Raw genomic sequence first — 10,000 nt, forward strand, 5'->3', positions numbered from 1 at the left:
TCTAAGTCCCACCGCTAAGAGGAAACTTTTTCCGTATCGGTCCTAGACGATTTTCGACGTGATATCACTGTAATATAGACGGTTTCTAACAATATATATCATAACACCAAACTCGCTACAATTATTATTCATCGAGTTATTAGCAAATAATGGACGGATGTGCTACTCCGTCGACAAAACTCTGGAAATTTTTCTAAGTCCCACCGCTAAGAGGAAACTTTTTCCGTATCGGTCCTAGACGATTTTCGACGTGATATCACTGTAATATAGACGGTTTCTAACAATATATATCATAACACCAAACTCGCTACAATTATTATTTATCGAGTTATTAGCAAATAATGGACGGATGTGCTACTCCGTCGGACGTTCGACGAAAATTTTTCTAAGTCCCACCGCCAAGAGGAAACTTTTTCCCTATCGGTCCTAGACGATTTTCGACGTGATATCACTGTAATATAGACGGTTTCTAACAATATATATCATAACACCAAACTCGCTACAATTATTATTTATCGAGTTATTAGCAAATAATGGACGGATGTGCTACTCCGTCGGACGTTCGACGAAAATTTTTCTAAGTCCCACCGCCAAGAGGAAACTTTTTCCGTATCGGTCCTAGACGATTTTCGACGTGATATCACTGTAATATAGACGGTTTCTAACAATATATATCATAACACCAAACTCGCTACAATTATTATTTATCGAGTTATTAGCAAATAATGGACGGATGTGCTACTCCGTCGGACGTTCGACGAAAATTTTTCTAAGTCCCACCGCCAAGAGGAAACTTTTTCCCTATCGGTCCTAGACGATTTTCGACGTGATATCACTGTAATATAGACGGTTTCTAACAATATATATCATAACACCAAACTCGCTACAATTATTATTTATCGAGTTATTAGCAAATAATGGACGGATGTGCTACTCCGTCGACAAAACTCTGGAAATTTTTCTAAGTCCCACCGCTAAGAGGAAACTTTTTCCGTATCGGTCCTAGACGATTTTCGACGTGATATCACTGTAATATAGACGGTTTCTAACAATATATATCATAACACCAAACTCGCTACAATTATTATTTATCGAGTTATTAGCAAATAATGGACGGATGTGCTACTCCGTCGGACGTTCGACGAAAATTTTTCTAAGTCCCACCGCTAAGAGGAAACTTTTTCCGTATCGGTCCTAGACGATTTTCGACGTGATATCACTGTAATATAGACGGTTTCTAACAATATATATCATAACACCAAACTCGCTACAATTATTATTTATCGAGTTATTAGCAAATAATGGACGGATGTGCTACTCCGTCGGACGTTCGACGAAAATTTTTCTAAGTCCCACCGCCAAGAGGAAACTTTTTCCCTATCGGTCCTAGACGATTTTCGACGTGATATCACTGTAATATAGACGGTTTCTAACAATATATATCATAACACCAAACTCGCTACAATTATTATTTATCGAGTTATTAGCAAATAATGGACGGATGTGCTACTCCGTCGACAAAACTCTGGAAATTTTTCTAAGTCCCACCGCCAAGAGGAAACTTTTTCCGTATCGGTCCTAGACGATTTTCGACGTGATATCACTGTAATATAGACGGTTTCTAACAATATATATCATAACACCAAACTCGCTACAATTATTATTTATCGAGTTATTAGCAAATAATGGACGGATGTGCTACTCCGTCGGACGTTCGACGAAAATTTTTCTAAGTCCCACCGCTAAGAGGAAACTTTTTCCGTATCGGTCCTAGACGATTTTCGACGTGATATCACTGTAATATAGACGGTTTCTAACAATATGTATCATAACACCAAACTCGCTACAATTATTATTTATCGAGTTATTAGCAAATAATGGACGGATGTGCTACTCCGTCGACAAAACTCTGGAAATTTTTCTAAGTCCCACCGCTAAGAGGAAACTTTTTCCGTATCGGTCCTAGACGATTTTCGACGTGATATCACTGTAATATAGACGGTTTCTAACAATATATATCATAACACCAAACTCGCTACAATTATTATTTATCGAGTTATTAGCAAATAATGGACGGATGTGCTACTCCGTCGGACGTTCGACGAAAATTTTTCTAAGTCCCACCGCCAAGAGGAAACTTTTTCCCTATCGGTCCTAGACGATTTTCGACGTGATATCACTGTAATATAGACGGTTTCTAACAATATATATCATAACACCAAACTCGCTACAATTATTATTTATCGAGTTATTAGCAAATAATGGACGGATGTGCTACTCCGTCGACAAAACTCTGGAAATTTTTCTAAGTCCCACCGCCAAGAGGAAACTTTTTCCCTATCGGTCCTAGACGATTTTCGACGTGATATCACTGTAATATAGACGGTTTCTAACAATATATATCATAACACCAAACTCGCTACAATTATTATTTATCGAGTTATTAGCAAATAATGGACGGATGTGCTACTCCGTCGACAAAACTCTGGAAATTTTTCTAAGTCCCACCGCTAAGAGGAAACTTTTTCCGTATCGGTCCTAGACGATTTTCGACGTGATATCACTGTAATATAGACGGTTTCTAACAATATATATCATAACACCAAACTCGCTACAATTATTATTTATCGAGTTATTAGCAAATAATGGACGGATGTGCTACTCCGTCGGACGTTCGACGAAAATTTTTCTAAGTCCCACCGCCAAGAGGAAACTTTTTCCCTATCGGTCCTAGACGATTTTCGACGTGATATCACTGTAATATAGACGGTTTCTAACAATATATATCATAACACCAAACTCGCTACAATTATTATTCATCGAGTTATTAGCAAATAATGGACGGATGTGCTACTCCGTCGACAAAACTCTGGAAATTTTTCTAAGTCCCACCGCTAAGAGGAAACTTTTTCCGTATCGGTCCTAGACGATTTTCGACGTGATATCACTGTAATATAGACGGTTTCTAACAATATATATCATAACACCAAACTCGCTACAATTATTATTTATCGAGTTATTAGCAAATAATGGACGGATGTGCTACTCCGTCGGACGTTCGACGAAAATTTTTCTAAGTCCCACCGCCAAGAGGAAACTTTTTCCCTATCGGTCCTAGACGATTTTCGACGTGATATCACTGTAATATAGACGGTTTCTAACAATATATATCATAACACCAAACTCGCTACAATTATTATTCTTCGAGTTATTAGCAAATAATGGACGGATGTGCTACTCCGTCGGACGTTCGACGAAAATTTTTCTAAGTCCCACCGCCAAGAGGAAACTTTTTCCCTATCGGTCCTAGACGATTTTCGACGTGATATCACTGTAATATAGACGGTTTCTAACAATATATATCATAACACCAAACTCGCTACAATTATTATTCATCGAGTTATTAGCAAATAATGGACGGATGTGCTACTCCGTCGACAAAACTCTGGAAATTTTTCTAAGTCCCACCGCTAAGAGGAAACTTTTTCCGTATCGGTCCTAGACGATTTTCGACGTGATATCACTGTAATATAGACGGTTTCTAACAATATATATCATAACACCAAACTCGCTACAATTATTATTTATCGAGTTATTAGCAAATAATGGACGGATGTGCTACTCCGTCGGACGTTCGACGAAAATTTTTCTAAGTCCCACCGCCAAGAGGAAACTTTTTCCCTATCGGTCCTAGACGATTTTCGACGTGATATCACTGTAATATAGACGGTTTCTAACAATATATATCATAACACCAAACTCGCTACAATTATTATTTATCGAGTTATTAGCAAATAATGGACGGATGTGCTACTCCGTCGACAAAACTCTGGAAATTTTTCTAAGTCCCACCGCCAAGAGGAAACTTTTTCCCTATCGGTCCTAGACGATTTTCGACGTGATATCACTGTAATATAGACGGTTTCTAACAATATATATCATAACACCAAACTCGCTACAATTATTATTTATCGAGTTATTAGCAAATAATGGACGGATGTGCTACTCCGTCGACAAAACTCTGGAAATTTTTCTAAGTCCCACCGCTAAGAGGAAACTTTTTCCGTATCGGTCCTAGACGATTTTCGACGTGATATCACTGTAATATAGACGGTTTCTAACAATATATATCATAACACCAAACTCGCTACAATTATTATTTATCGAGTTATTAGCAAATAATGGACGGATGTGCTACTCCGTCGGACGTTCGACGAAAATTTTTCTAAGTCCCACCGCCAAGAGGAAACTTTTTCCGTATCGGTCCTAGACGATTTTCGACGTGATATCACTGTAATATAGACGGTTTCTAACAATATATATCATAACACCAAACTCGCTACAATTATTATTTATCGAGTTATTAGCAAATAATGGACGGATGTGCTACTCCGTCGGACGTTCGACGAAAATTTTTCTAAGTCCCACCGCCAAGAGGAAACTTTTTCCCTATCGGTCCTAGACGATTTTCGACGTGATATCACTGTAATATAGACGGTTTCTAACAATATATATCATAACACCAAACTCGCTACAATTATTATTTATCGAGTTATTAGCAAATAATGGACGGATGTGCTACTCCGTCGACAAAACTCTGGAAATTTTTCTAAGTCCCACCGCCAAGAGGAAACTTTTTCCCTATCGGTCCTAGACGATTTTCGACGTGATATCACTGTAATATAGACGGTTTCTAACAATATATATCATAACACCAAACTCGCTACAATTATTATTTATCGAGTTATTAGCAAATAATGGACGGATGTGCTACTCCGTCGGACGTTCGACGAAAATTTTTCTAAGTCCCACCGCCAAGAGGAAACTTTTTCCCTATCGGTCCTAGACGATTTTCGACGTGATATCACTGTAATATAGACGGTTTCTAACAATATATATCATAACACCAAACTCGCTACAATTATTATTTATCGAGTTATTAGCAAATAATGGACGGATGTGCTACTCCGTCGGACGTTCGACGAAAATTTTTCTAAGTCCCACCGCCAAGAGGAAACTTTTTCCGTATCGGTCCTAGACGATTTTCGACGTGATATCACTGTAATATAGACGGTTTCTAACAATATATATCATAACACCAAACTCGCTACAATTATTATTTATCGAGTTATTAGCAAATAATGGACGGATGTGCTACTCCGTCGGACGTTCGACGAAAATTTTTCTAAGTCCCACCGCCAAGAGGAAACTTTTTCCCTATCGGTCCTAGACGATTTTCGACGTGATATCACTGTAATATAGACGGTTTCTAACAATATGTATCATAACACCAAACTCGCTACAATTATTATTTATCGAGTTATTAGCAAATAATGGACGGATGTGCTACTCCGTCGACAAAACTCTGGAAATTTTTCTAAGTCCCACCGCTAAGAGGAAACTTTTTCCGTATCGGTCCTAGACGATTTTCGACGTGATATCACTGTAATATAGACGGTTTCTAACAATATATATCATAACACCAAACTCGCTACAATTATTATTTATCGAGTTATTAGCAAATAATGGACGGATGTGCTACTCCGTCGGACGTTCGACGAAAATTTTTCTAAGTCCCACCGCCAAGAGGAAACTTTTTCCGTATCGGTCCTAGACGATTTTCGACGTGATATCACTGTAATATAGACGGTTTCTAACAATATATATCATAACACCAAACTCGCTACAATTATTATTTATCGAGTTATTAGCAAATAATGGACGGATGTGCTACTCCGTCGGACGTTCGACGAAAATTTTTCTAAGTCCCACCGCCAAGAGGAAACTTTTTCCCTATCGGTCCTAGACGATTTTCGACGTGATATCACTGTAATATAGACGGTTTCTAACAATATATATCATAACACCAAACTCGCTACAATTATTATTTATCGAGTTATTAGCAAATAATGGACGGATGTGCTACTCCGTCGACAAAACTCTGGAAATTTTTCTAAGTCCCACCGCCAAGAGGAAACTTTTTCCCTATCGGTCCTAGACGATTTTCGACGTGATATCACTGTAATATAGACGGTTTCTAACAATATATATCATAACACCAAACTCGCTACAATTATTATTTATCGAGTTATTAGCAAATAATGGACGGATGTGCTACTCCGTCGGACGTTCGACGAAAATTTTTCTAAGTCCCACCGCCAAGAGGAAACTTTTTCCCTATCGGTCCTAGACGATTTTCGACGTGATATCACTGTAATATAGACGGTTTCTAACAATATATATCATAACACCAAACTCGCTACAATTATTATTTATCGAGTTATTAGCAAATAATGGACGGATGTGCTACTCCGTCGGACGTTCGACGAAAATTTTTCTAAGTCCCACCGCCAAGAGGAAACTTTTTCCGTATCGGTCCTAGACGATTTTCGACGTGATATCACTGTAATATAGACGGTTTCTAACAATATATATCATAACACCAAACTCGCTACAATTATTATTTATCGAGTTATTAGCAAATAATGGACGGATGTGCTACTCCGTCGGACGTTCGACGAAAATTTTTCTAAGTCCCACCGCTAAGAGGAAACTTTTTCCGTATCGGTCCTAGACGATTTTCGACGTGATATCACTGTAATATAGACGGTTTCTAACAATATGTATCATAACACCAAACTCGCTACAATTATTATTTATCGAGTTATTAGCAAATAATGGACGGATGTGCTACTCCGTCGACAAAACTCTGGAAATTTTTCTAAGTCCCACCGCCAAGAGGAAACTTTTTCCCTATCGGTCCTAGACGATTTTCGACGTGATATCACTGTAATATAGACGGTTTCTAACAATATATATCATAACACCAAACTCGCTACAATTATTATTTATCGAGTTATTAGCAAATAATGGACGGATGTGCTACTCCGTCGACAAAACTCTGGAAATTTTTCTAAGTCCCACCGCTAAGAGGAAACTTTTTCCGTATCGGTCCTAGACGATTTTCGACGTGATATCACTGTAATATAGACGGTTTCTAACAATATATATCATAACACCAAACTCGCTACAATTATTATTTATCGAGTTATTAGCAAATAATGGACGGATGTGCTACTCCGTCGGACGTTCGACGAAAATTTTTCTAAGTCCCACCGCCAAGAGGAAACTTTTTCCCTATCGGTCCTAGACGATTTTCGACGTGATATCACTGTAATATAGACGGTTTCTAACAATATATATCATAACACCAAACTCGCTACAATTATTATTCATCGAGTTATTAGCAAATAATGGACGGATGTGCTACTCCGTCGACAAAACTCTGGAAATTTTTCTAAGTCCCACCGCTAAGAGGAAACTTTTTCCGTATCGGTCCTAGACGATTTTCGACGTGATATCACTGTAATATAGACGGTTTCTAACAATATATATCATAACACCAAACTCGCTACAATTATTATTTATCGAGTTATTAGCAAATAATGGACGGATGTGCTACTCCGTCGGACGTTCGACGAAAATTTTTCTAAGTCCCACCGCCAAGAGGAAACTTTTTCCGTATCGGTCCTAGACGATTTTCGACGTGATATCACTGTAATATAGACGGTTTCTAACAATATATATCATAACACCAAACTCGCTACAATTATTATTTATCGAGTTATTAGCAAATAATGGACGGATGTGCTACTCCGTCGGACGTTCGACGAAAATTTTTCTAAGTCCCACCGCCAAGAGGAAACTTTTTCCCTATCGGTCCTAGACGATTTTCGACGTGATATCACTGTAATATAGACGGTTTCTAACAATATATATCATAACACCAAACTCGCTACAATTATTATTTATCGAGTTATTAGCAAATAATGGACGGATGTGCTACTCCGTCGACAAAACTCTGGAAATTTTTCTAAGTCCCACCGCTAAGAGGAAACTTTTTCCGTATCGGTCCCTAGACGATTTTCGACGTGATATCACTGTAATATAGACGGTTTCTAACAATATATATCATAACACCAAACTCGCTACAATTATTATTTATCGAGTTATTAGCAAATAATGGACGGATGTGCTACTCCGTCGGACGTTCGACGAAAATTTTTCTAAGTCCCACCGCTAAGAGGAAACTTTTTCCGTATCGGTCCTAGACGATTTTCGACGTGATATCACTGTAATATAGACGGTTTCTAACAATATATATCATAACACCAAACTCGCTACAATTATTATTTATCGAGTTATTAGCAAATAATGGACGGATGTGCTACTCCGTCGGACGTTCGACGAAAATTTTTCTAAGTCCCACCGCCAAGAGGAAACTTTTTCCGTATCGGTCCTAGACGATTTTCGACGTGATATCACTGTAATATAGACGGTTTCTAACAATATATATCATAACACCAACTCGCTACAATTATTATTTATCGAGTTATTAGCAAATAATGGACGGATGTGCTACTCCGTCGGACGTTCGACGAAAATTTTTCTAAGTCCCACCGCTAAGAGGAAACTTTTTCCGTATCGGTCCTAGACGATTTTCGACGTGATATCACTGTAATATAGACGGTTTCTAACAATATGTATCATAACACCAAACTCGCTACAATTATTATTTATCGAGTTATTAGCAAATAATGGACGGATGTGCTACTCCGTCGACAAAACTCTGGAAATTTTCTAAGTCCCACCGCTAAGAGGAAACTTTTTCCGTATCGGTCCTAGACGATTTTCGACGTGATATCACTGTAATATAGACGGTTTCTAACAATATATATCATAACACCAAACTCGCTACAATTATTATTTATCGAGTTATTAGCAAATAATGGACGGATGTGCTACTCCGTCGGACGTTCGACGAAAATTTTTCTAAGTCCCACCGCCAAGAGGAAACTTTTTCCCTATCGGTCCTAGACGATTTTCGACGTGATATCACTGTAATATAGACGGTTTCTAACAATATATATCATAACACCAAACTCGCTACAATTATTATTTATCGAGTTATTAGCAAATAATGGACGGATGTGCTACTCCGTCGGACGTTCGACGAAAATTTTTCTAAGTCCCACCGCCAAGAGGAAACTTTTTCCCTATCGGTCCTAGACGATTTTCGACGTGATATCACTGTAATATAGACGGTTTCTAACAATATATATCATAACACCAAACTCGCTACAATTATTATTTATCGAGTTATTAGCAAATAATGGACGGATGTGCTACTCCGTCGACAAAACTCTGGAAATTTTTCTAAGTCCCACCGCCAAGAGGAAACTTTTTCCGTATCGGTCCTAGACGATTTTCGACGTGATATCACTGTAATATAGACGGTTTCTAACAATATATATCATAACACCAAACTCGCTACAATTATTATTTATCGAGTTATTAGCAAATAATGGACGGATGTGCTACTCCGTCGGACGTTCGACGAAAATTTTTCTAAGTCCCACCGCCAAGAGGAAACTTTTTCCCTATCGGTCCTAGACGATTTTCGACGTGATATCACTGTAATATAGACGGTTTCTAACAATATATATCATAACACCAAACTCGCTACAATTATTATTTATCGAGTTATTAGCAAATAATGGACTTGAGTAGGGTGACACCCGGCCGTACTACATTCTGTTCTACAAATTGCACGGGTAAACGGCGGTTGGAAATGATGCTCCGTATTGTTAGTTAGTGTATCCCCGAAGGTCTATGCGTACCGCAGCGTTGGATTGACGAGATTCCTTCTGTCTCTATCTTTTTTTTTCTCTACGATAGCATGTATCGCGATGACAAACGACTAGGAAGCGTGTTTACCGAGTTATTAGCGATCCGAGTGACACCCGGCCGTACTACATTCTGTTCTACAAATTGCACGGGTAAACGGCGGTTGGAAATGATGCTCCGTATTGTTAGTTAGTGTATCCCCGAAGGTCTATGCGTACCGCAGCGTTGGATTGACGAGATTCCTTCTGTCCCTATCTTTTTTTTTCTCTACGATAGCATGTATCGCGATGACAAACGACTAGGAAGCGTGTTT

Source organism: Halictus rubicundus, unplaced genomic scaffold, assembly GCF_050948215.1.
Source record: "Halictus rubicundus isolate RS-2024b unplaced genomic scaffold, iyHalRubi1_principal scaffold0922, whole genome shotgun sequence".
Taxonomy (NCBI): Eukaryota; Metazoa; Arthropoda; class Insecta; order Hymenoptera; family Halictidae; genus Halictus; species Halictus rubicundus.